We start from the raw sequence: 26,992 nt of genomic DNA on the forward strand, positions 1-26,992 counted from the left end.
GAATCCCAACCGCAAACTGGTGGTTGCAAAGGAGCCTTTCCTCCACCATCTCTCACCCTCAGCTCCTCTATCGGATATAGCAGCCAGCAGAGCTGTTACACCTGTTCTCATTCTCCACCTCCTAGACACAGAGTATAATTTCACTGCCTTTTTTCACTGGAACACAGGCAGGTCATATGCCTTGCATTGGCCAGTGGGGAGTGAGTGAAAGTGCTTGCATCATCTCCGGCCGATCCATTTACTTCTCAGTGCCAGACAGAGCAGCACCCCTGATCCCTAGCATAGTGGTCCTGGAACCATAACTGGTGATGAAGCGTCTGTCGGCCTGGAGCCCTCAGCAATTTCAAGGAGCAGAGCCCCCACTACACACACACTGGACAGATAATGCAAGTGAGAAACAACCTTTGTGTGGTTAAGCCTCTGAGATTTGGGGGGTTGTTTGTTACCCTGGCATAACCTAGCCTATCCTGGCTGACTCTCTGACTCATTTTCCTTTGCTCCGGAGGGACTGATTTACATTGCAGGAATGCCAGCCAGCAGCTCTGTGGGTGGGAAAAATGTACCTGCTTTTATGTACCCAAGCTAATAGCCGCTTTCTCCCTACTGCCTGTGAGAGTTTGTCTCTTTCTCCTCCTTTCTTTCTTGGTGCCAAATTTATTTCTGATTTGTTTTCCTTGTTGAACCTCTACAACTCCTTATTTTCCAAGGCTATTTTTAGTGGCTCTATTCTACCCTGAAGGAAATAGTTCACATCTTGGTGCCCAGGGCTTTTTTAGCTCCTTTTAATGGGAGAGGATAGCACATATCAACAATTCTTTTAGTCACCAAGTCATTTCCCCAAGAGGCTTAGAGAAGAACAAAATGTCTCCATCAAATGAGTTTTGGATGCTAGACTCCAACCTCCTCATTGTGTATGATCTTCCTGGTACAAACAAGACTTTAACTTTCCATTGCTTCCTTCCTTTTGGAGGTTAAAGCCTGGGTTCCTTAAACCTGGTGATTTTCCTGGCCTACTGGACTGGTCTTTGGGAGTGGGGTTCAAAAATCTATGTCTTTTAAAAGCTCTTTAAGTGATTTTCTAGAGAGAATTTGATGACAGCTGCTTGGGAAGTCTTGGGTTGGCTATGTATTCTACATACTGAGCCACATATATTTGTTGTACCGTGATATCTCCCTGTTCATCAAGAAGTCATCCTTGATAAAAAAATATATGTATAATTAAAAACAACATTCCCCATGGATATTTATAACAACTTTATTTATAATTGCCAAACTTGGCAACAACTGAGATGTCTTTCAGTAGGTGAATGAATCTATAAACTGCGTTGTATCCAGATGACGGAACAATATTCAGTGCTAGAAAGAAGTGAGCTACCAATCATGGAAAGACACAGAGAGCCTTAAACACATATTACTAAGTGAGAGAAGCCAATCTGAAAAGGCTACATACTGTATGATTCCAGTTATATGAGATTTTGAAAAAGGCAAAACTATGGACACCACGAAAAGGTCAGTGTGTTCTAGGGGTTGGGGGCGGGAGGGATAAACAGGCAGAACACAAAGAAATTTTGGGGCACTGAAACTATTCTGCACAGTAGTGCAATGGTGGAGGCATATCAGTGTACGTGTCAAACCCCATAGAATGTACAGTACCAAGAAGGTAAACTATAGACTTTGGTGATAATGATGTGTCCATAATAACAAATGTACTGCTCTGGTGGGAGATGTTGATGGTAAGGATGATTGTGCATGTGTGGGGTCTATGGGAACTTTTTGCACCTTACTCAATTTTGCTGTGAACTTAAAACTGCTCTAAAAAGTCAAGTCTACTGAAATAACAACAGTAACATTCTCTTTCATGCTTCTGGAGGAGACGATACCTTCTTGGGAGCGAGTCTGAGGGGTGGTGAAGCTGAGCACTCCAGTTCTCTTACGGGTTTGCTATTTGCCATTCAATGTCTTCCATCTTACCAGCAAGGCCAGTCAGAACAAAAACAAGTGTCAGAGAGTAGGAAATGCTTAGGCATGAACTGGAATAACTAGGATGAGCAAGGCCCTACTAGGGGGCAGGTTGTGACCCATTTCTTATCCAGCAATCTACAGCCAGACTTCTCCACTCTGTCTTCTCAAGGGATGTCAGGGAAGTGATGGCTTTGTATTTTTGCTATTTGTTCTGTGGGGGGCATGATCATCATGGCTTGTGGAGACCAGGAAGGAAGCAAGGGGTAATCGGGCAAAAGGGCAGCATGTACCACAGAAGCACCTGGAGAGATGCCAACAGACCACAGACAAGGAGGCAAGAAGTACACAAAATTCAGAAGGTAGGAGATCAGAAGCCAGGCGAGTAGGCTGAGTAATGGATGGGAGGCAGGAGCATCTGACTAGTGAGAAAGCCTCTTATCAATTTTATTTTACAGGGGGAGCCTGTAGTGTGAAATGAGACACTAGGGTCCAGTGGTGGCCACGATGGTGAAGAACAAGTGGGGTAACCTCCCAGTAGGGGGAGGGAGGTGCTCAGAGTCAAGGATGCTACCGGCTCATCACTGCAACACGTGACCAAGAGTCAACCAGCTTTCACAATGTCCCCTGGAAGTCAGTTGCCAAACTGAGGCTCTCCCATGCCTGGGAAGGAGAAGAAAATGGTTAAAAGACAGGAAGCAAAAGTGTCTCCATTGCAATGGCAGCCACCAAATTTACCAGCCATCAAAACCTTTGCCTTTGGGGAGCCTGGCTAGCTCAGTCGGTTAAGTATCTGCCTTTGGCTCAGGTCATGATCTCATGGTTCGTGGGTTTGAGCCCCGCATGGGGCTCTGTGCTGTCCGTACAGAGCCCTCTTTGGATCCTTTGTCCACCTCTCTCTGCTCCTCTCCTGCTCACTCTCTCTCTCTCTCTCCAAAATAAATAAGTAAGTAAATAAATAAATAAATAAAATTTAAAAACACTCTACCTTTGATACAGCCTGGAAATATTTTAAGAGAATATCTGTTGATACTTAAAATAAATTAAAATAAAAGGATCAGCCTAGTTCATGAATAGCTGTGAAATAATAATCAAGAGCCTAGCTTATGTTTCAAGAAGGAAGCTGAAATCTGCTGGCCTAGTGTTTAGATGCTAGAAACATACTAATGGTAATACTAGTAGTCTTTGTAATCATAGTAAGTGACAATAACAATAATAATATGTCAGTAACTGCTGAACCTCTCAGCTATGGTTAGAGATGTGTTGCTGTGCAGGTCTGGCCCGGGGGCAAAGTTTCTGGGCTTTCCTGTGGTTTTCCAGTTTTCCTCTGGACTGTAAACCCACCTTCAGCCCAGGATGTGGTATAATTGACACTATAGTATAAACAAATGTGAACGTCAATGTGATCCCTGTTTTAGGGAGGTGCTGTCCAAATCCTATTTTGATGGTGGAATGCAAGGTAAAGCTGCTGATGCTGGGCTTTAAGGTGGGAGGAGGAGTGGGGTGAGGGGTGGTATTTGGGGGGGTGCAGACTGTGTGATGTTGAGGCTTATTAGTGGCTCTTCCACAGCCCTTGAAACCATACTTTAACAAGTGAAAAGCTTTGCAAACTGTAAAGGACTACTAGACACCAAAACAAATTACTTTTCTTATTATTGGTGACCAGGAGCAGATACTGATGCCACAGGAAGAGCAGAGGGAGCTGGAGGAGTGAAGGCTGAGAGGTGAGTTATTAACAATTTCCGAGTACATGAAGCACTACAGAGCAAAAGTTGAGACGCAGCTGTTCTCGACAGCCACCAGAGTCAGAAAAATAAGCATGACTGACAGCAGGAGAAGGGAATTAAAAAAGATCTAGAACAGTATTAAGTACAGGAGAGTGTGGCAAATAGTATCCATTCACGCAGTCATTCAGCAAACCTTTACTGAGCACCTACCAGGCAGCAGGCACTCTGCTAGGTGTCGGAAGTATGAAGATAAAGCCAAAGCCTCTTTTCTCAAGTGGTTCACAGAATCACATCAGCCCAGTCGTCACCTCCGCAGATATGTGCCTTCCTCCCTGTAAATGCCTCGTAGATATTCATCTCATGAATGGCTGAAATAGGATTGAACCAGTGGGAAAGACAAAGAAGTCATCAGGTATCACAGATCCTTTCTCTAGCCTGGGGTTGACGTACGCCTTTCCCGAGGCAGGAAGGTGGCTGATGGAGATCTATGTCTAATTGAAGATGCCACTTATAATTAGGTTTGATTCCCTGAAGTGCTGTTTTTGGAGAAAGTTGTCCAGTATTTGAGGAAGGCCAAGTTTAACAAGTTAGACCTGAAACTTCACCAACCCTCCAAGTCAAGTTCCCCGGCCAAGCGTTTATATTTAATTGGATGTTGTCACCAGTCATCTGCTCCAAGAACGCAGAACACTACTTTCAAAGCAGATACCTTTTTTGGAGCTGCACAGGGCAAATCTTGATGAGTGGAGTCAAAACAGCGCCTGGCAGTGTGACTGACAATCTCACATCAGTCAACTCAGAAATAACTGGAAGGCTTCCACCTCCCTGCCCGCCTCTGCCACAAAGTGCCTCACACACCATGTGCATCTGGCTGGCCATCCACTAGGCAGACGTCGCAGCGTGTGGTCTGAGTGAATCCCAGCCTTCTCCTTTCTGTGCCTGCAAAGCTGTCCCCAATTCCCTTGAAGCTCCCTGGACGATGCCCACACAAAGGCCTTTCCACCCGCCGGAGCTTCTTCCTGTTGCTGTGCCTTGCTTTTTTCTTCACAGCTCGATAAACCCTTCTCATCTCGTATTTATCAAATGCAATCACAAAGGGACCACTTAATTAACAGGCTGCCATTGTGTGGAAGATGATTTGGAAGCGTACAGCCATTTAAGAAACCTCACACTGTTCCAGACGACAAAAACAGTAGGATGCACCATCTGGGAGGAAGCTTCCGCTGAAACAGACGCCAGTGTTTCCATGATTAAGAACCTAATATTATAACATCATAGTATGCTGTGCCATTTGGTTAGCAGAGGCAGCCTTGCGAGTGAGTGTTCTCAGGTCTCGCCTGCTTAGATGCAGCCAAATCATTCAGTATCAAAATATTTGCTCTGGCAAGGGGCCCTGGTTTATACTGCTCTTGTATCTATTCCCCCATCAAGCCTATGCGGGGTGGACACACTGAAAGAGCTTAATTAAAACTTGCCAAGGAATTTGTTGGCTCTGACTACAGGTAGGGTGAGGGTGTGGGTACTATGGCTTGTGAAGGCAACTGCAGATGAATTCACAGTTCCAAGGGGGATGAAAAAAGTAATATGATGTAAATATTGCCTACAAGAACTGAAAAAAGCTTACCTGATCCCCCTAAAATATAACTGCTACTCTCTCTATTTATACACACACACACACACACACACACACACACACACAAACACAGCTACTCCTTATGGGAAATTTAGAAAACATAGTTAAGCAAAAATTTAAAAATAAAAATTACCCATAATCCTCAGAGAGAGCAATCTTTTTGTATATTTCCTTCCGATCTCTCCCCGCCCCCCTTGCATTTTCTGCATTATATTCTGTGTAGAGCAGTTCCTACGTTACTTCTTAGGCCATTTTTAGTCTCATGTGTACATTGCTCGTGACTTCTTGCCCCCTGGTAAAAGTCTCTTTACCTCCTTTCTGGCTATCCAAATCCTACTCTGGACTAACTTCCAGCCCTACCTTCTAATCTCATCCACATTAGAAAGAATATGGGATTATAGAGACTTTCATTTGGTCCACTGACCAAGCTGTGGACATGGGCAAACTACTTACCTTCTCTGAGCCTCAGGTGTCTCCTTATGATAATGGAGATGGGAACCTTGCAGAGTTATGGTCACAGTTAAATGAGGTGAGGTGAGTAAAGAGCAATGTCAGTAGACGAAGAGTCTGTTTCTTCCCTGGTTCTCTGTGTACCCAGAGCACCTGGAGTGTTCTGCTCCCAATTTTGCCCATTCGAGATACTTCAACACCTTCCGTTGTTTCTAGGATACAGTCCCCAGTTGGTATGGTGGTCTAAAAAACTGCTGATCAGCTTTATTTTGAACCAAGCTTCCCCTCATTCTCCATGTCAGTCACCTGACTTTCCCCCAGAGCAGGGTTTGCATGCACTGGTCCCTCTACCTGGATCAATCTTCCCTCCCATCTCTACCTTGTTATCTACTTCTCATCTTTCACAGCCAGGCTCACTTGTCACATTGTTAGTGATTCGCGCCCAGGCTGTCCAGAGTAGAGCAATCCTCTGCTGCCTTCTCACAGTGCCACGTACCTATGCCTGGGTCTTTTTTATTTATTTCTTTGGGTCTTTTTAAAAAATTAGTATTTTCCCTCCCAGAATTAGTCTTCATGAGAGTGAGCATCATGTCTGCTTTTGTTCTCCAGTGGATTTCTAGTGCCCATCACAGAACCTGACATACAGTTGCTTCGTGCATATCGTTGAAAAATTAAACAATTCTGTTTTCCAGTTGCTGACACCAATGAATGGCAGCCTGTTAAGGACCAGGGCTGTGTCTTCTGTTCCCGTGGGGCTCAAAGAGGGCCACTTCATCCCACCCCAGGCCCTAGAAATGATGCTGCATTAGCCTTAGTCTCACGGGCATCTCCCTCACCTTTCAAGAGGGTCTATAACAGAGCCTGGATGAGGTTCTGTGCCATGCATGGCACTTCCCAGACTGTTCCTCTTTCTCTCTCTTTCCTTTTCCTTTGAACAGAAAATCTATCAACCATGCCCAGCTTAACCACCTCCTCCACCATGAAGCCTTCCTTGGTGTTCTTTCTCACCTGCATGGCGTCCACCCTGTCCTCTGGTACAAACAGAACTGATTTCACTCTGTTCCTCGTGGTGTGCTGAGTTGTTAGCTGGTCTGCCCTCTGGCTAAGCCCCGAGTCCTTAACTTGTTCCCCTTCCAGACCTGGCTCTCACGTCCTGTTCCTCACCTGTTCCCCACCGTTCTTCATTCCTCCTTTGCCCTCACTGTTGCAGGTGTACATAATGTTCTTCAGTCCTTCAAACCTACCATAATCTCACACTTCTGGGCTTAGGCACGAGCTGTTCTCATATTGCAATGCTCTTCCCTCCCCCTCTCCATATGCCCAATTTCTAATTATCCTCCCACCTTGGTACCAAGGCTGCTTCCCTCAGGAAGCCTTCCTTGATTGCCTGGGTTAGGTGGCTGCTCCCTCTCCATACTGTGTCCCTTGAGCACTTCTCACTCCTCCTTTCCCCATTTTCCCTACAGAGCACATGCTCCATGAAGGCACACAGACCAGTCAGGTTTACTTTGCTTACCCAGTACTTAGTAGGTGCTTAATAACTACCTGGTGGATGAATGCATTAAATCTGCCTCAAGTCACCTTTGTAACCTTCATTCTGCCCCCTTGCCACTATTCTCTGCCCAGAGTAGGACTGAGAGATGTTTGGCGGCGGGGGGAGGGGATGGAACTGAGGTCTCCCCAGTAAACACTTCTGGAGCCCTTTCTATGCCAGCAGGGATCATTCTCATCCCTCTCTGTGTCACCAGCACAGGCCTGGGCACGGAGCAGGGGTTCTACATTGTCAAATTACAATTGTATTTCATATATTGAGACACTTGGCCATACCAGCTGTATCACCTCTAGCAAGTCCCTTTCCCTCTCCAGCCTTAGATCTGCAAAGCGGGATTTTGAGAGTTAAGTGAGTTAAGATCCATAGCGAGTTAGGACATAGAGCAGAGCACCCAGTGTGAGCCACCCGCCACTTTGCTACCTGCCACCAGAGCTCTTCATCCTGACAAGGGCTGGCTCTAACTCTGAGCGGTGGCACCCGGGCCTGGCGGTCGGGCGGAGCCTTGGGAGCTGGCGCGGCCCTGGGGAACTCCTGGGCTCCCCTCCCCTCCAACCCCGTGCTCACGGACTGGCCGTTTTGCTTTCGAGATACACCTGGCCGCTGCCCGGTGCCCCTGGCGCCGCCGCCACTGGCCGCCACCCCCGCCCTGCGCAGCCCCCGCTCCTGGAAGTTTCCGCGGCCGGCAGTGAGTCACCGCCCTTTTTTTAGCAGCCGCGTTGGATGTGCAGCGTCACACCGCGGCTCCCGAGAGCCCGGGGCCCTGCCGCCGGCGACGTCAATGCAGAACAGCCCAGCTCACCGAGAGCTAGGCCGATGCAGGGGTGGCGACCGCGGCGCCGCGCCCCTTGGTCCCAGCGCCGCCGCCAGACTCCCCAGGCTTTCAGAGCTGCCTGGCTGCCCGGGAGCTTTCCGGGGTCGCTCACCCCGGGCGGGTGGGGGGGGGGGGGAGCGCCCTGGCGCGATCGGTCTGTGTGACTCTGGGGCCTTGGAACTGGGGAAAGGTGGGCTGCGGTGAAGAGGGAAAACAGACCAAAACAAAACAAAACAGGAGGCAGCCATCCGTGCCTCTGTCTGTTATCAGTCCATCCAGTCACCTGCCCAACTAGCAGCCCATCCATCCAGGCATTCGTTCACACCCTAAGTCATTTAAGACCCTTCTTCCCATCCATCCATCCACCCATCCACCCATCCATCCATCCAACAATCCATACATCCATCCATCCACCCATCCATCCACCCATCCATCCATCCACCCATCCATCCAACCATCCAACCATCCATCCATCCACCCATCCATCCATCCAACCATCCATCCATCCAACCATCCATCCATCCATCCATCCACCCATCCATCCAACCATCCAACCATCCATCCATCCACCCATCCATCCATCCATCCATCCAACCATCCATCCATCCAACCATCCATCCATCCATCCATCCATCCACCCATTGCACCACATCGTGCATCCAGCGGTGTGCTCCTCCTTGTAACCACCAGCCTTCCCATCCATCCAAGCATTTACTCACAGCTAAGTCACTTACGACCCTCTCTTCCTCCCATCCATCCATCCAACCATCCACTCACCCATACCATCATTCATCTACCTTTCTGCTCCTCCAATCAACGACCTGCTTTCCCATCCAGCCAGTTGACATACTGAGTCACTTCAGGTCCTCTCTCCCCACATCCACCCATCAGTAATACACTCATTTATTTACCTCCCACCTGACTATTTGTCTCTGCCCATCCACCTATTCATCTACATACTCATTTGTCCAAATTAGCATCCGCTCTGCTAGGTGCTGACAATACCAAGATCATTAGGGCGGTATCTCCACTCCTGTGGAACTCAGAACCAGCATGGTTTAATATATCCTAGGAAAAAGTCTTTGCCCTTATTCCTCTCCAAATTAAAGAACTATATGTAATACAGTGCTATTACAGTGGGATAATAATAGTAATAGTAATAATAGTGATAATACTAGCAGCTGCTAACATTAACTGAGCACGATTTGCCAAGCAGTGTTCTAAGCTTTGCACATGCAATATCTCACTGGATCCTCACTCACATTAACCTGGGAGGCAGGTACTATTAAGACACCCAATTTTCAGATAAGAGAAACCAAGACTCACAGAAGTTACGAAACTCCTGCTCCACAGCTATTAAATGGCCACACGGATGAGACACCAGACTCTGACTTTGAAACCAGGGCTTCTAGTCGCTTTACTGGTGTTTGTTACCCAAGAGAGGCAACACATTAAAAGGATTTAAGTCGGATCAACTATACCACCTCTCTGAGCCTGTTTTCTGTAAAAGTAGGGACAGAGATAATGCATACTCAGAGGTAATGTATATACTCAGCCTAGCATTCATTTGCAAGGACTAATGTGACTGACTGATGGACTTATTGCTGACCAATATTAGGGTGCAGAGGAAATGAGACATAGCTATTGCTATCATCCATGTTCATTACAGAGCAATTAAGAGTAAGAAAAAAAATCCTCTTGTGATTCTATTATCTAGAAATAACAGCTGCTAACATTTGGTTTATGTTCTTTAAAATGTTTACTACCCATGTTTATGGATTATACACATTTGAAAGAATATAGTATGCTATGGACATCTTTCCACAAGCTCTTCACTGCTATTCTTGCCTCCAGTTGCTGTCCACAGAGTGTTCTTTTGAAAACACAAATATTAATTTTCTTGAAAATCATAAAGTTCCCCTCAACCCACCACCACTATTACCAGGATAAGATCCATGTTCCTTAATGTGACGATTAGGCCCCTCGTGATCTATCTTTCTTCGCTTACCTTCCAGCCTCATCTCTGCCATCTTCCTCTTGTTCTCTTTGCCTTTAACACATGGAACAACTACCAATTCCCAGTGAACCTCTAAAGTGGTAATAATCCAGATTAGAAGTGATGGTGGCTCAAACCAAGGTACCAGTAGTAGGGGTGGAGAGAAGTGAATTTAGGTGGGAGATAGGATTGACTTATTAATCGGATGTAAGGATGAGAGAAAAGAAAAAGTCAAGGACAATGCCACATTTCTGGCTGGCCCTGTGGGGCAGATGGTGGTTTATCAGCAAGACAGAGGCATCTTGGTATGCAAGAGGTTTGGACATGGTGAGTGTTGAGGGGTGTGATGGCCAGAATAATGGCTACCCAAAGATGTCCACATCCTAACTTCCAGAACCTATGATTATGTTACATTATGTGGCAAAGAGACTTTGCAGATGTGAGTAATTTAAGAATTTGGAGATGGGGAGATTACTCTGGATTAACTGGGTAGACCAATGCAGCAATCACAAGGGTCCTCAAAAAAGGGAGGTAGGAGGGTCAGAATCAGAGTAGGAGATGTAACCACAGAAGCAGAATTTGGAGTGGTGACGGGCCATGAGCCAAGGAATGCAGGCAGCTTTCAAAGCTGAAATGGACAAGAAAATGGATTCTCTCATGAAGCCTCCGAAAGGGACATCTGATGCCATCCTGCCACCATCTTGATTTTAGCCCACTGAGATTGATTTTGGATAATAAGCTTGTGGTGTTTTAAACTATTATGTTTGTGGAAATAGGAAACTAATGCAAGAGGCTGGGGGATATCCAGGTGGGGATGTGCAGGAGAGAACATCCAGGACGCAGACATGGACTGGATGGAGAGTCACTGGTGCGGGGGCTGGATGATCCCATTGGATGTTCTAGCCAGGAAGTGTGGAGTGGGAGAGAACAGCCTGGAGAGGGCCCAATACAGGAGAAACCTTTGAAAGAAAATGAGAAGGTGGACCTGGAGAAACAGGAGGAAATCTAGTGATGGAAAATCCAAGCGTAGAGTTTCAAGAAGGAAGCTATCTCTGTCAACCCCCACAGAGTGATCCATAAGGTGACAGAAAGTGCCTGTTGGATTTGATGGTCAACAGTGTATATAGTCTTGGTGAGAGCAGTTTCAGAGGCTGAGCAGGACTGAACCAGCCTGTTTGCCGGGAGAAATAAGTGAGGAGCTGGAAACACATGGAAGACTACTTTCTTAGATCATTGGCTTTGATGGGGAAAGAGATAAGACAGTAGTCGGAAAAGGATGGGGGATTAAGGGAGGACTTTTTGTTTAACACGAGAGAGAGAGAGAGAGAGAGAGAGAGAGAGAGAGAGAGAGATGAATAAGGTTAGTTGTTTCTGGGAAGGACTCAGCCGGGAGGCTGGAGGATGATCAAAGTCTGGATGGAGGGGGAGTTTAGGATGAGATCAGGTCTCTTAGGAGGCATGTGTTGGTGGTGGGATTCAGAGGGCCAGTGGGGATCAGCCTTGGATTGGAGGAGGAGGATCTTTCCGCCTGGCGTAATGGGAAGAAGGCAGAGACAGGTGTGTAAGTAGGAATGAATCTACAAAGTAGGAACTTTGAATCTACTGGTTAAAGTGTTCAGACATTTTAGGACAATTCCTTTCTGACTTGCTGTAGTAAATTGCCACTGAAATTTCACTACTGGGATCAAGAAAATAGAATTTAGAGAAAACAAAGAGATCAGGCTAGTGGTCAGTGGATCAGCATAGAAACCAGAGCCAGAGCTGAACAAAATTTTTTTATCTTAAGAATCATAACAACATAAAATATAGGAATTGCCATACTGGGACAGACCCATGGTCCACGCAGGCTGATACTCTGCTGCCAACAGAGGTCCCATGGGATGGGCACCCAGAGGGCACAGTCATGTTGTACCCACCCTTGATCTTGGGTAAGAGACAGAGAAACCATTTCCTCCTGACGTCAACCATAAAGGTTAGGTATATCCCAGCACCCATTTATGGCTCTGTCGTACATAAATATATCCAAATCCTCTCCAACTGCCTGCCCCATCCCCCTTGGGGTTATGTGTTTCATTAGTTTATTTCCCACTGTGTGACACAGAATTTTAAAATCTCTATTTCCATCTTACTTTGTCTGAGGTTCAAAGAGGGACCATTTATCCCACTGGGCATCAAATGCAATAATGCAAATAGAATACATTTAGTGCTGCGTAAACCCTGACACATCATAAGCGATTCATAAAGTCTAGTGATGACAATGACGAGGAGGATGATAAAGATGATGGTTCAATCCTCAATAACCCTTTCTGTTATGCATTATCTTTCCCATTTTACAGAAAGACAAAGTAAGGAAGGCTCAGGTTGCATCCCTCTGATAAAGGAGATCAGAGGAGAAAAAAGTTAGAGGTCAAAGAGCAGTTCACTGAAAAGTTGAAACTTGGGGTGTGGGCTAGAAGCTTAAGAAGCAACAGCTTGGAAACACCCTCTGCCCACCTCTTGTAACACACCCACCCGCCCCAGCCCCAGGGCCACACCTGCTGGCAGCTTGCTGCCATCTATGCAGAGTCTGAACCCAACTCAGCCGAGCCCTGGGGCCAACCAGCCCAACGAGGATTCTTCAGGTTCAGAGCACGAAAGGATCCATTTTATTTATTCTACCCTCGTGATGGAAATGGCCCAAAAAATGTCCTTGTGCTTACTAAGCTATTTCCTAGCCAAAGCCAGCCAGAGAATGTTAATTATCTCATCCTTTTTTCCCCTCCGTGATGAATTATTGACTTCCAGTGCACGCTATCTTTAATTGCGAGGTATTCCAGAACGAGCAGGTTATCAAAAATGTGCAAGGGGGAGAGCTTTGGTTGCGCACGGGGAAGCTGAGGTGGGAAAATTTATCCTTATTTATTTACATGGTAATGGGATGAGATTTTGCCAGCTTGCTAATGGGTTCTTAAAGAGAAACAGGCTTCCCGTGGCCTAGTTAGAACGATTGGTTGCCCTGCTGCCACACAAAACACCAAATCAAGAAGGCAGTGGCTCCCTTTTTCTAGACTATTTTTCTGTTTGGGGAAAGATCTGCATTATTTGCATGGGTCGAGGGATTCGCAATTTATAGGGAGAGGATGGCCGCAGCTGCTGTCTGGTTTAAAGAGACCAGCCCCTAACTCTGCCGCCGACCATTTATTTGGCCTCAGATGGTGCATTTAATTGCCCCTCAGCGTCAGTTTTTCTATCAGTCACATGGGGATGGTTATGCTCTGCCCTAAATCAACTCAGCAAGTTCATTGTAAAGACAAGATTAAAAAGTCAGTTTTAAGAGCGCTTAACGATTGTGAGTATTTTGTATCTCTGAGGAGCACACGTGATTTTCCGGAAAGCAAGAGACAGGTCCTAATCACATTTAAAAATAAACCTTAGCATTTTCTAAGTGCTTGTCCAATTACTCCAAATAACGTTCATTCCAGAGGCTGCTGGTGGGGTGAGTCACGTGGTGAATGTATTAGATAGTGGAGCAGCCAGACACCGGCTGCAGCATCTCATTCCAACATTGAGGAGGAAGCAGCCAGGTCCACAGATAACCCTGAATCTCTCTCTGCGGCCTTTGGAGTTTCGTTGCCAGAAATGCTGGGAAACCTCTCTGGGTGCTTCCTCCTTCATCTTCTTTACCCTTTTGCTGTTCTCATTTATGCAATAGATGTTTGTTGAGTGTCTCCCACGTGCCAGGCGCTGGGCTGGGCACTGGGTACAGACATCATCTGGGAGGAGGGATGAAAGTTAAACTAACACAGAAATAAATATGCAGTTATGAAGGAAGGGAAGACTGGGGCTTTGAGAGAGAGGGTACTGGGGGAAGGAGTCATTTTACATTAGAGGATCAGGGAAGGCCTGTCTGGGGTTGTTAAATTGGAACTGAGGCCCAAAAGACGTACTGCTCAGATTGAGTACAGTAGATGTACAGGTAGGGAACATTCTAGTCAGCGGGAACAGCACGTATGAAGGCACTGAGCAAGGAAGAGCTTGGTGTGTTTCAGAACTGAAAGGGGTGGGGTGTGTGTGAGTGTGCACACACGTGTGCATGGAAGGATCATGAAGACAGAGTGGAGGTTGAGAGCAGGTGAAGTGGAAGAGGCCAGGTAGGCCTGGGTTTGAACCTTGTTTTTGCTCCCTGTTAGCTTGATAATCCTGGGCAAGTCACAGCACCTCTCTGATCTTCAGTTCTGTCCTTTGTAAAAAAGTATAGATGGCAGGTATAGCTCATGAGTCAAATTGAGGTTCAAAGTTCACCACAGTAAAACAAAACAAAATAAAGTTCACCGTAATCACCCCTGAGTCCCTCTTAATCTGGCCCATGTTACCTCTTGGAACTTCTCTGTGATTAATCTTTCCCTCCCTCCCTTAGCTCCAGTCAACTGGCCTCTTTGCTGTTTCTCATACACACAAGACATATTCTGCCTCAGGGCCTTTGCACTTGTTTTCTCTGTTGGCAATGCTTTTCACCTGTAAGTCTTACTCCTCACTTCATTCAGTCTTTATTCAAATATTGTGTTCTCAGCGTGACCTTTCTGACTACTTTATTGAAGATTATTACCTCCATTCTATTCCAAGCATTCCAAGGCATCCATCCCTGCTCCTGGCTTGCCTGCTTGCTTTCTTTTTCTTTCTTTCTTTCTTTCTTCTTTCTTTCTTTCTTTCTTTCTCTCTGTTTATTTGTTTTTGAGATAGAGAAAGACAGAGTGCGAGTGGTGGGGTCGGGGGGCAGAGAGAGAGGGAGACACAGAATGTGAAGCAGGCTCCAGGCTCTGAGCTGTCAGCACAGAGCCTGATATGGGGCTTGAACTCACAAACTGAAATCATGACCTGAGCCAAAGTCGGACGCTTAATTGACTGAGCCACCCAGGCACCCCATTTTTTTTCTCCATAGTACTTAGCACCATCCAGCCCACTAAATCTGTATTTTGCGCATTATCTGCCCTCCCCACTAGAATGGGGGCTCCATGAAGGCATGCGGTTTGTCTATTTTGTTCATTGCAGTATCCCTAGCATCTAAGGAGAGTGCCTGGCATATATTAGGTGCTCAATTAATAATGTTGAATGTTTGCAAAGATATTTAATAAGGTAAGTAGAACAATGCTTCCCACTTGTAGAACAGTTACATCCATTTTAGCTTTTTTTTCTTCTCAGTTAGAAAGCTCTGTGCCCTTGGGACCCCTAGAGCCTGGGCTCTTTGATTCCATTTGAGTAAATTCCAGCTTTCCCTACTCTGTGCCTGTACTGAACACCCCTTTCCTCAAGGTCTCGTGAAAAGTCCCATCTCCTCCACAAATTCTTCCCTAACTTACTTCCCCAGGCTGCAGAGATCTCGCCCTCCCCAGACCACTTCTAAAACTTTCTTTTTTTATTTTTATATTTTTTAATGTTTATTTATTTTTGAGAGAGAGAGAGAAACACAGAGTGAGTACGAGTGGGGGAGGGACAGAAAGAGAGAGCAAGACACAGAATCCAAAGCAGGCTCCAGGCTCTGAGCTGCCAGCACAGAGCCTGACACAGGACTCAAACCCATGAGCTGCGAGATCATGACCTGGACCGCAGTTGGATGCTCAACTGACTGTGCCACCCAGGTGTCCCTAGCACTTTCAGTGACGTTTCTTATATGGGCTTTATTATTGAATACTCTGGGGTATCTCCTGCTCTTTCATTTAACGTTGTGATGTCTATGTTTTCTAACCAAAGCTTAGAACTGTGGATTCATAGAATTTTAGAGTGGAGAGGGATGTTAGTGATACTCTTCTTCAGTGTTATATGGCAGGGCACTTTCTGCAAGCTTCTGGAGCTTATGTTCAATTTATTTAAATTCTCTTATCTGTTTATTTGGCAAATGTTTATTGAATGCTGTTGTGTGCCAATTCATGGGTTGAGTACTGTGTTATGACAGTGATCCTGTCATAGTTGGAACTCTCAATTGCTGACATGATGGTGCTTTGCGCACAGTAGATGCTGAATAAATTTTTGTTGAAGAAATGAATGAATTGAGCGTTCATAGCCAATTTGAAGATGATTATGGCAAATTGTCTTAAAAATAATAAGATTGCCTTTATAAACTATGTGATGTCAGTGTTTGGGGCATAGTAAATACTAATCCATGAAGATTTGGGATGGATAGAAGGAGGTGTGGGAGGTGCTTGAGGGAAATGGAGAGGTCCTGAGTGAGGATTCCCAAGAGGCCCAGAAGAAGGGGTTGAATTAACCTCCCTATGGGACACCTATCAAAGTTTGGAGGAAGGGGGGAAATGGGATGGGTGGTAGTTTCTGTTGGTTTAGAGGTGAATTAGCTCTCAGTGTCAAGAAGGTGAAGGATGAGCCACTCTGGTATCTAAGATCTACTTAGGAAAACTGTGAGATCCACTAGGGGGTTCTACTCTTCCTACTGGAGACCCCTTCTCTAGAGGACAGAATTCTCTTACTGTCTTGCAAGTGATTGCTTATGGGAAACATTTTCATGCTTGGCAACAGCACATACTGTCAAATTCATTTATTTTGCTTCCAGTTTGCTCCCCAAGGGGGACATTGTACTGCCAAATGGCTCTGCCTATGTGCCAGGCTCCAGTGGCTTCCAGCACCTGGGGGTCTGATTTCCAGCGATGCTACACTCCATCACTCAGCCTGAGAACATCTTAATTTAGCACAAAGGGTGACTTCCAGGCTGAAAGCTGCTAAGGACAAAGAGTTGTCAGAGGTGGTCAATGCCAGTTGCAAATGTGGTCAGTCTCTGGATCTTGGTTCCTCAGACACTGCTACCCATTTGGAGATGTTCCTCGTTCCAATGCCATGTCATCATCATTTTCACCACCACCACCACCACCATCATCATCAATTACCATTCCAGATTAAGCTGTATCAGATAGGTTTGTAATTACCCCTTAACAGGGGCAATTTTCTGGGTGGAGAAGTCCTGATCAACAAAATATTGGTCCTGCAACAACCTCTCTAAGATTTTTCAACAGAGAAAATGTTTCTCTTCTACCAAAATCAAACCAAGAATCACAATTCCGAGAAGAATACTACAAAACTCTCAGGTGCAAAAGGAAATAAAAAGTGGGAGAAAACTCGGGAAAGGTGAAGATTTAGCAAAAGATCCTGGGTTATGAATCAGAAGACCTGGACTCTAGTCCAGGGAATTTTGTTTTAATTTGGGGATTCCACTGGGAGTGTCAGTAACTCAGCCTCTTTGGGCTAAAGTCAATGTTTCTATCATCTGGGATCAATAATGCTTGCCCTATTCTACCTCAGAAAAATGTGATGGGAATTGAGTAAGTTAGTGGATGAGCAAACTTAGGAAGAATATATAAAAGGGAGTAGTGTGAGAAGTGTTTTGCTGTTACATTCAAGATGTTATATTGAAGTGAGGCTAAGGACGTTAACATTAAGGGTTCTTGGTTATATTTTTTAAAAAAAAATTTAATGTTTATTTTTGAGAGAGAGAATCTCAGCGAGGGAAGGGCAGAGAGAGAGGGAGAGAGAGAATCCCAAGCAATCTCTGCACTATCAGCACGGAGCCCGACGCGGGACTTGAACTCACAAACTGTGAGATCATGACCTGAGCTGAAACCAAGACTCAGACACTTAACTGGCTGAGCCACCCAGATGCCCCAGGATTCTTGGTTATAAATGAGAGAAACTCAACTTGCAATGGAATAAGCAAGAAAAGGGACTTGATTGGTATACATAATTGAAAATTCCAAGGTTGAATCTTGCTTCAGGCACAGCTGGATTCAATACAAAAGATGGATGGTATGAGAATCCTGACTCTTGACCTGGCAACCCTCTTCTAAGAGTGGTGCCTCCATTCTTAGGCTTGGAGTGATGGCAAGGGAGCCGGAGCAAGTACAACCTCTCAAGTTCAAGCCTGATGGGAAAGTGTGAACGCCTCCTTCTTCTCGGCCTTGCAAGCGAAGTCTCTCAATGAACTTTCACTGAACCCGATTAATTTGATGTGAGTCACATGTCTATCCTGAACAAATTACTGTGACCAAGGAATGGAGCTGGCTTAGACCTAGGTGTCAGGACTCAAGTTCTACCCCTGGAGTAGAAAGTAGGGGGCCCCATATATATATCACTATATGAAAAACCAAGGGACATGTAGTGATGTGGTGACGAAGTGTCAGAACACAGCAAATATCCACCAAAAAGACTAACCAGTGAGAAACTCTTGAGTGGAAAAAGAAATCTAAATTAGCCGTTACCAGCAGCAAACAGCAATCTGTTTAAACTAGAATCTCTTTACTAGCCTACTGCTCCTCACAGGTATGTGCTTACATCTCACAGATACAGGTTGTGCATGGCACATCTTACATTTTCTAGAAAGGACTCAAGTTCACCAATCATTTTCTTCAAATGATAGGAGTGATTAAGGCTGAAACAAATATCTTCAAGCTCTCTCCCTCACTCTAATTCAAAGTGCTTGTTTGGTGATTAACCAAGCAGTGATTATGCTATGGTTTACATTTTCATTTGTACTGTTATTTTAACTCATATAATTTTTTAAGAAACCTTTTAGTGGGTTCATAGCTTGTCTTCCCATCCAGATAGTGATTTCCTTGAAGGCAGAGATTATATTTCATGCTTCTTTACCTAACGCTGTATGCTCAAAAAGTATTTGTTGGTTTTCTTTAAATTAAATATTCTAATCATATATTCTTCATCAGAGCTATAAATTCTAATAAACAAAAATGCCACGTAAAGGAAATATAAACACCACTAAGATTTTAGGCAAACAAATTCATTTTCACATTAAAAGCATAACTATTGAAGCTTACTTGTTGACTGCAGAATGGGATTGCAACTATTCAAATACCTTTGATAAGATGGCAAAATGATGATGTAAGTGCTACTTATTTTTCCAGGTCCATGGAAGCCAAAACTAATCAGTCACGCCACTCTTTTTCCATAAATCTGGATGTAGTTTTAGAATTTGTCTCAATATAGCACTTAGGAGGGCATTACTAACTGATTAAGGTGTTGGCCCAAGAATGGACCCCGTTTATCATCCTGCGATTTAATGCCTTGGGTGGTTGCCCTCTTTGACCAAATTGATAGCTTTAGGCAGTGCACCTGTGGAGCTAGACAGAATGAAGGGGACATTTTCTCAGTTAGCCAGAGCAGTCAATTCAACTCAGCAACTTGGGGTGACAGAAGATAGAGGCAAATCACCCCCCTCAGTTTACATTAAACTATATATTCTTTATTGCCATCTAATCATGAGTGCTAAGACCAAGTATCTAGTAGTTGTTAATGGAACAAGTTCTCTTTGCTATTTAAGAGTCAGATAAGATGGATTCATTTATATGAACTTATTTTAGAAAACTCACCCACTCATTGACAAATCTGAACTAGAAACTACCATGTGCCACATTATCCAGGGAAAACTCCTTTTGGAGGGAATCAGGGGAGCTTTTACAGAAGAGATGACATTTCAACTGGTCTTTGCAAGGTGTGTAAAACTTTTTTAGGGAAACCGAGTATGTGTGTAGGGAAGGAGGCATAAGACTGTTGGGTTAGAAGGGATGGCAATTTTTTTTTTGTAATATTTGTCAAGGAAATACATGACAAATAAAGGACAGGTTGTGACTAAGGAATAATGAGTCATCCACTGTGGCTATAATGTCCGCATTATGTATGTACATGAGTAGCATGTGTCAGGAGGTCAAGGTGAAAGAATAGAATGAAATAATATTCTGAAGAGCTTTGAATATCATATTAAGGAGTTTGGATTTATCCTATGAACAACGGGAGCCAACTGTATTATTAGGTAAGAGAAAGGACACCTGGAAATGAGCAGATTGCTTTGACTGCAGAGCAGAGTATGGCCAGGAGAGGTTGCAAGACCAGAAGATAGGGAGATGGGCAGGAGGAAGCCACTATACCTGTCTAGATAAGCAATGATGAGAATATGAACTAGAACAGTGATAATGGGATGGGGAGGAGGGAACAGAATAAAAAATATATATATCGAGTTTATGTGACACCAAAGGACAGAGTGGGAATTGATGAAATCTTTGAGACTTCTGGCCATCAAGATAAGATTGAAAGAGAAGCAAGTGACTAGAGTTGTCAGACTTAGTAAGGAAAAATATAGGGCACCCATTTAACTTTGCATTTCAGATAAACAACAAGTTTTTTAGGATATATAAATGTCCCAAATATTAGATTTAACTGGGATTTTGTATTTTATCTGTCAACCCTAAAAGTTGATCCAAAGACTGGCCAGATATCATTGACTTTGACAGTCAGGAAGCCATTGTGCTCTTCACAGGCAGTTTCACCACAGCAGTGTGAGCAGAATCTGGAAGTTGGTGGGCGGCTGAGTGATCTGGTGACAAGGAAACAAAGATGGTGAGGAAGGGAAATTACTGAGGGAGTCAATTCTGTGCAGGATTTTGGTGTCAAAGGAAGGTGAGAAATAGAAAAGTAGCCTGAGAAGAGGAAAAGATCAGGGAAGAGTCTTCATCTTGTTTTAGAAAAAAGAGGGAGACTTGTATGTTTGTAGGCTGACAGGGAAAAAAAATGCAGAGAGGGAAAAGAAGGAAAGAAACAAGAAAGAGGAGATTATCCCTGCAGTGAGATTCTGGAGGAGGATTAAGAGAATAGTGGAGAGGTCAGCCTTGGACAAGAAATAGAATAGCTTTTCCATAGAGCTGAGAGGCAAGGAGAAAGGATTAACCATGCTATAACTAATCTGGAAATGTAGGAGAGAAGGTGAAGGAGTGCATGCATGATAGCCTTTTTTTCTTTGTGATCTAGGAAGGTCCATCATTTGATGAAAGCTGATGGCAGGGTTTCTGCAAGAGCAGGATTTGAATCTAAGGAAAATGATAAAAGGAAATGTCTTGAGTGCTAGAAAGCAGAGGGCTTAAAAACATGGGTCAGAAAAATCAGCACCTACTGCCTGAGGCCAAAAAAGACTGGTGTGGATAGACAAGAACATGTGGTGGTAAAAAAGGTATAGAGTTTGGAAGTTGAGGGGCCTGGGTATGGGCTCTGGTTCTATCTATCTGGATTCAGTAGCTTTTCCTAGGTCATGCTGTGTAACATAGAGCCCCCAGGTCTCAGTGGCTTCCAAAAGCATTTCTTTTCTTTCCTTCCTTCCTTCTTTCCTTCCTTCCTTCCTTCCTTCCTTCCTTCCTTCCTTCCTTCCTTTCTTTTCTTTCGTGTTACATGGTAGTGGCGGCAGGTCAGTTGTTATAGCTCTTCTGCAGAAAATGGTAGGGTTCAAGTCCATTTCTTATTCTAGGACTCAGGCTAGCAGATAAGGAACCATTGGGGCATGACTCCTCAGAGCAGAGGACACAGGAGCAAGAAACCAAACTGAACCAAGCAATCACATTTAAATTTTTTTCTTGGATGACTTATGCCATATTTGCTCATGTTCCATTGGCCAAAGCAAGTCAAATGGCCAAACTCAACATCTATGGTGTATGGAAAGATACTTCACTATGGGGAGAGGTAAGTGAATATTTACAAATAATAATATAATCTACTATATAATCTGAAGATTTCATAATTCTGGGCAAGTTACTTCAGCTTCCTGGGCTTCAATTTCCCCATGTGTAATATGGTGACACTAGCATCATTGTTTTCTAAATCACATTAGTTTTCTAAGATATGGGGAGGATTAAATAAGATGAACATGTGTATAAAACCTACTACGGTTCCTAGTACATAACAGATACTATATACATGAGATTGCCTTGCCTTGGCATTGCAATTACATAGCTCCACAATCATAGGAAATAAATTAAATGTTCTACTCTACATTTTCCATCTTTCAAATGACTGGATGGCCTGTAGGATCCTTGTTGGCTCTAAAATCTTCTATTTTAAAAAATCTTGTACTAAATAATCAAACAAGGGGCACCTGGGTAGCTCAGTTGGTTGAGTGTCCGACTTCCGCTCAGGTCATGATCTGACCACTTTGTGAGTTCAAGCCCCGCATCTGGCTCTGTGCTGACAGCTCAGAGCCTGGAGCCTGCTTCTGATTCTGTGTCTCCCATTCTCTCTCTCTCTGCCCCTCCCCCGCTCATGCTCTGTCTCTAAGAAGTAATAAATAAAGGTTTAAAAAAAAAAAAAAAGACTTTCTTTAAAAAAAAAAAAAAGAAAGAAAGAAACTAAATAAGCAAACAATCCCTTACCCCCAAAGAACCCCCTGGCTTACGAAGAAACTACGAGTTCATTGGTGTTTTCATTTGGTTTATATCTCCTTGGCCCAGCCAACTACCAAGGTCAGAGAGAAGACTTGTTCACATAAACCTAAGAAATCTATGGGAACCAAGTACGTGGTAGATATCTCATCATCCATTAGCAACACTGTTTAAGTTTCCAGAAAGGCTTCACAGAGAAAGGTCAAGATATTCTCACTTCACCTGGAGGAGTTTATCCACCTTGAATAATAAGCTCTGTTGGTGAGATGTGAAATCTGACAACAAGCGAGGAGATAGTTGAAGAGGAGGAATTGAAAATGCCCAGAGTCTTCCCAGGTGTCACCTGCTGCCTTGTAAATGTGTGAAAGCCTTGAAATAGTGTCTGGCAGAGCTCTGGAAAGTCCCCACCATATGTCACTGACTGTTCTTCAGAGTGGGAGCAGGTAGAGGCATGTCTGAACAATGTTCAAGACCAATTATATCAATTAGGATTGTGAGTGGCGACAAGGTTCAGAGACCAGACCACAGTGGCTTACATAGAACAGAGGTTTATTTTCCCAGGTAGCCATACTTTTGAAAGCAGATGGACAACCGTTTAATGGGGGTACCAATGTCATGGGAATTTTTGGTGTGCATCAGTCTAGAAGAAGGTTGTAATGGAAAGTTTTACTAGGTGGCAAATTGGAATTTAAGCATAAACAGAAGGATCTCACAAGTGCGTTCCAAATTAAAATAGCTTAAGGGTGTTTACCAATGCCCAATTTAAATACCTAGCTTTAAAACCAAGCAGAGTTAATTGGTCAAATATCTAATTCGGTACCGTAGTTTCTATTCTACTTTGGGTTTGTAAATAATGAAACAAAATAAAAGATTCAGTTCAAGTTAAAAGTAAATAGATTGAATGTATAGGGGAAAGAGATTATCACATGCAGGTAAGGGTAAAAAAAAAAAAAAATGACAACCTGAAGGGAAGGTGGGGATGGGAAAAGAGGGGGAAGGAGAATGGGAGGCACAAGGTCCAGTTTATGGAATGAATGTCACAGGGATAAAAGGCACAGCCTAGGGAACATAATCAGTGGTATTGCAACAGTGCTGTATGGTGACAGATGGTAGTGAGCATAGCATAACACACAGGGAAGTTCAATCACTGAAACTAATGTCACATCATGTGTCAACTGTACTTCAATAGAAAAAATCATGACAACCTTTCTCCCATCTTTGCCTAAATCTTTATTATTTCTAGTGGGATAGCCATCAATCCCATCTCTCCAGTGAATCTAGTTTTGACGCAGCAGTCAAAGGGATCTTAACAAACATTAATCAGATATCATTGCTATGCTTAAAACCCTCCCAAACTTCAATTGCCTTTATTGCAAAATCCAAACTCCATACTGTGGCCTAGTTGGTAGGCTGGTCCTCTCCTGCCCCACTGACCTTTCATTCTCCCTGTTCCAGCCACACTGCTCACAAGGCTAGTTTCTGCCTCAGGACCTTTGTGTTTGTCGTAGTCTTCACCCAGATCACTCTTCCCTCAGAAGAGAGGGTTGGATCCTTTCAATGTAAATGTCACCTTCTTAGGGATCTTCTCCCCCATTGCACTATCTGAAGTAGCCCTCCCTACTCTCATATTTATTTTATCCCATTATCCTATTTTAAACATTATCATTACTACCTGACTACATCTTACTTGCTTGTTTGTGCTTTGCTATCTTCTACTAGACTGTTAGCTCTTTGGGGATAGAGCATAGCACATGTCTAGGCTCAGTAAGTATGTGCTAAGTAATTTCAAAATCAAGTATTTCAGACTCTCTAATTATTCCAAAAAAGAAAGATATTATCATAAACCTGAGTCAGGGAACTCTTCCTGGAGGAGAGGGGAATGGGTTGGACTCAGAAGAAAGAGAAGGATCAGAGAATTGAAGGACCTTAATTGGAGGTGCCCAGGTAAAGCCATGGGTAAGGTTTGGGGGCCTTAGCCTGTGTTAATTCCTCTTCTAAAATGACAACAGTGCCCATATCTCCACCCCTGGCAGATCACAGACAGAACAACCTTCCTTAAAAAAGTATTATCAAGGGCATGGAAGCAAAATACTCTGACGACTTCATTAAAAGAAAAACATGTGACTCTTGCATAGACCAAAATAAATTCCCAGACCAAGGGGGTGTGGCTGAGGGACAGTTCCCGAGCTGAAAGAAAGTGCAGGACCTTCCAAGGCATTCTGTGAAAAAATGCTCTTTGGATAAAACTGCAACTTAAAAATAACGTCTGCTGGGTGTGGAGAGGAGAGCAACTGAAGTATTGGGGCCAGAAACCCAGAGGGAGGGCCAAATTTGGGCTAAGAAAATGCTAGATTCTTAAGATCTTTGGAAAGCAACTCCTCTCCCCCCATTTATTTACAATGAACAAAGTTTCTTAGAAACAAATATGAGGAAACTGGCAATTTGTGATGTTTAAGGTGTCAAACCAGTATGCTAATAAACAGATAATCTTCCAGTGTGATGAGGGAGGAAAAAAAAAATCTGAGAAAGACAGATTTATGTTTCTAGATAAACTAATATGACACCATTGGAGAACAAGATGGTATCTAGATAAGGGCCAAATAAGGTGCTTCTAACCTTTGGAGCAATAGGCATAAGGCAGCCAAACGTAGTGAAAATTGAGGACTGTCATGAGGGGTAGGCTCACGTGGGGAGAACCCAACTCTGCCACTCTTCCTGTGTGACCTCATGTGAGTCATTTCACTTTTCCAACCCTCAGTTTCTTCATCTGTAAAATGGGAAAATGCCCATTTACCTCTGAAGGATGTTGTAGAGATTAAGTAAAGTACTGCATAAGAACTGCCTCACAGAGTACCTGAATGTTGGAAAGCTTTAAAAAAACTTGGAATTTTATTTCTCTTCCTTCTCCTTGGAGAGCTGGGGAAATTGGAGAGCTTCAGAAGATATAAAACAAGATGTTTACTTTCCTATTTAGGGAGTATAACACTTATCTACTGCCATAATAATGATGTGTTATAAGCCATTAGAAAAATCAGTGGTTTAAAGCAGTGAACATGCATTTAGCACACAAATCTGCTAGTTGGAAGTTTAGTCTGGACTTAGCTGGGCGGTTCTGGTTTGGGCTCCTATGTCTGGGGGTTGACTGACTATTGGCTGGTCTAGAGTGGCCTCAGCTGTGGTGACTGGTCAAGTTGGATCTCCTCTAGCAGGCTAGCCTGGGCTTGTTCCAATGGTAAAGGTAAAGGAGCAAGAGTGAGCATGCCCAATTGTGCAAGTCTTTTCAAGCCTCTGTTTGGATCACATCTGCTGACATACTATTGGCCAAAGCAAATCACATGGGCAAATCCAGAGCCAGAGTGGGAGGCCACTACAAAGTTGCACGGTAAAGGACGTGGATACAGGAGGGATAACATAATGAAGCCATGAGTGCAATAATCTGCTGCAGGGAAACTAGACAGATACATATATAAATAATTAAATTTTATATAAATGCATAATAAACATACATATATAATTAACAAGAGATGAAAGATAATAATTTTAATTCCATAGCATTTCACTGATGCTAAAGAACCTTCCCTCAAAAATCTTTTGGCTTAATCACCCCCTGTGAATAAGGAGCAGGCATCATCATTTTACAGGTAAGGAAAATCATAGACAGGTGTGAAGCTTGCACTTGAACTTCTGATGATGAGCTTCCCCTTCGTCCCACGGCTTCTAGACAAGGAGCCAAATGAGTGGAGCATGCACATAAGGAGCAAGAACTGTCACGAGCTCAGGCAGCCAAGGAGCCTTCGTAGAGACCAAACTCACTTGGGCCATGGATGAGTGTATAATGATGAGTTCTCAATCTTTGAACCAATCCCACCATTTTTGGACAAGTTTTACATAAAAGTTGCCAATTGTATAAATTGATAAAAAAAAAGAAAAGCTATTTTATTAGCATACATTTATTGTCAGGTTCAAATGTATGACATTCACGTATCAAATTAATCTATAAGAACAATGAAGCCATTTTGGGAAATTCTGGGGCTTGATTCAGGGACAGATATCAAAGGGGGCCAGTGCAGTCTTGGGTCTAGTGTGTTCCTGTAGTTTGTTTAGCCTGCCTAGTACAATGAACTTCTGTCGTTCTGCTGCCCACTCTATTCCCCATTTCCCATCTCGCATTTCTGGTCACGTGGCTCTGGAGTTGGTCCCCCTCCCAGCTACAGAGGTGGGTCTGGGAGCCAGGGCCAGGAAACCCTGGGAAACAGGAGCTCTTCCTGTGCCAAAGAAGCCAACTCAGGGAAAGCTTTGCCAAGGGAAAGAGGGCAATGCGATGCCACCATAAAAGTGTCTAGATCTAGCTGGAACTTAATCCATCCCAACCCCTGAAATTTTCTGCTATGCAAACCAGTAATATTTGTCTTTCAGGCCAATTTGACTTGAATTTCTGTCTCTTGCAACCAAAATATTTCTGACTAACATACCCAGGAGTAAGGAAATCTGATTCAAACAGATAAGTAGTTGCAAGTAATGATAGTTTTGAAAGCAGTTCATCTTGCAATGTCAGGAAATTCTTTATTAAAAAAAAATAGGAGCAGCTTTACTCCAAATCTATGCACATTCACACATGAAAGTTTAACCTGCCATACAACATAATATGTACGATAGAAACTGATGAATGGATA

General features: G+C 43.9%; 3 long non-coding RNA genes across 4 annotated transcripts; 2 read left to right on the forward strand and 1 right to left on the reverse strand.

Annotated features, from left to right (window-relative positions):
- On the forward strand, positions 1-2,525 carry LOC123611358. The gene is made up of 3 exons (XR_006718618.1): positions 1-390; positions 1,336-1,936; positions 2,418-2,525. It is a non-coding gene; the product is annotated as an uncharacterized LOC123611358 (long non-coding RNA).
- LOC123611357 lies at positions 2,377-4,674 on the reverse strand. Its single transcript, XR_006718613.1, has 2 exons — positions 3,897-4,674; positions 2,377-2,622 (listed from the first exon to the last, which is right to left on the reverse strand). It is a non-coding gene; the product is annotated as an uncharacterized LOC123611357 (long non-coding RNA).
- LOC123611364 lies at positions 2,932-26,992 on the forward strand. 2 transcript variants are annotated; one of them, XR_006718625.1, is made up of 4 exons: positions 2,932-3,683; positions 21,413-21,624; positions 25,872-25,960; positions 26,041-26,992. It is a non-coding gene; the product is annotated as an uncharacterized LOC123611364 (long non-coding RNA). The 2 variants fall into 2 exon arrangements; XR_006718623.1 differs by having other exon boundaries at positions 25,872-26,992.

Source organism: Leopardus geoffroyi, chromosome A1 (assembly GCF_018350155.1).
Source record: "Leopardus geoffroyi isolate Oge1 chromosome A1, O.geoffroyi_Oge1_pat1.0, whole genome shotgun sequence".
In the NCBI taxonomy this organism is placed as follows: Eukaryota; Metazoa; Chordata; class Mammalia; order Carnivora; family Felidae; genus Leopardus; species Leopardus geoffroyi.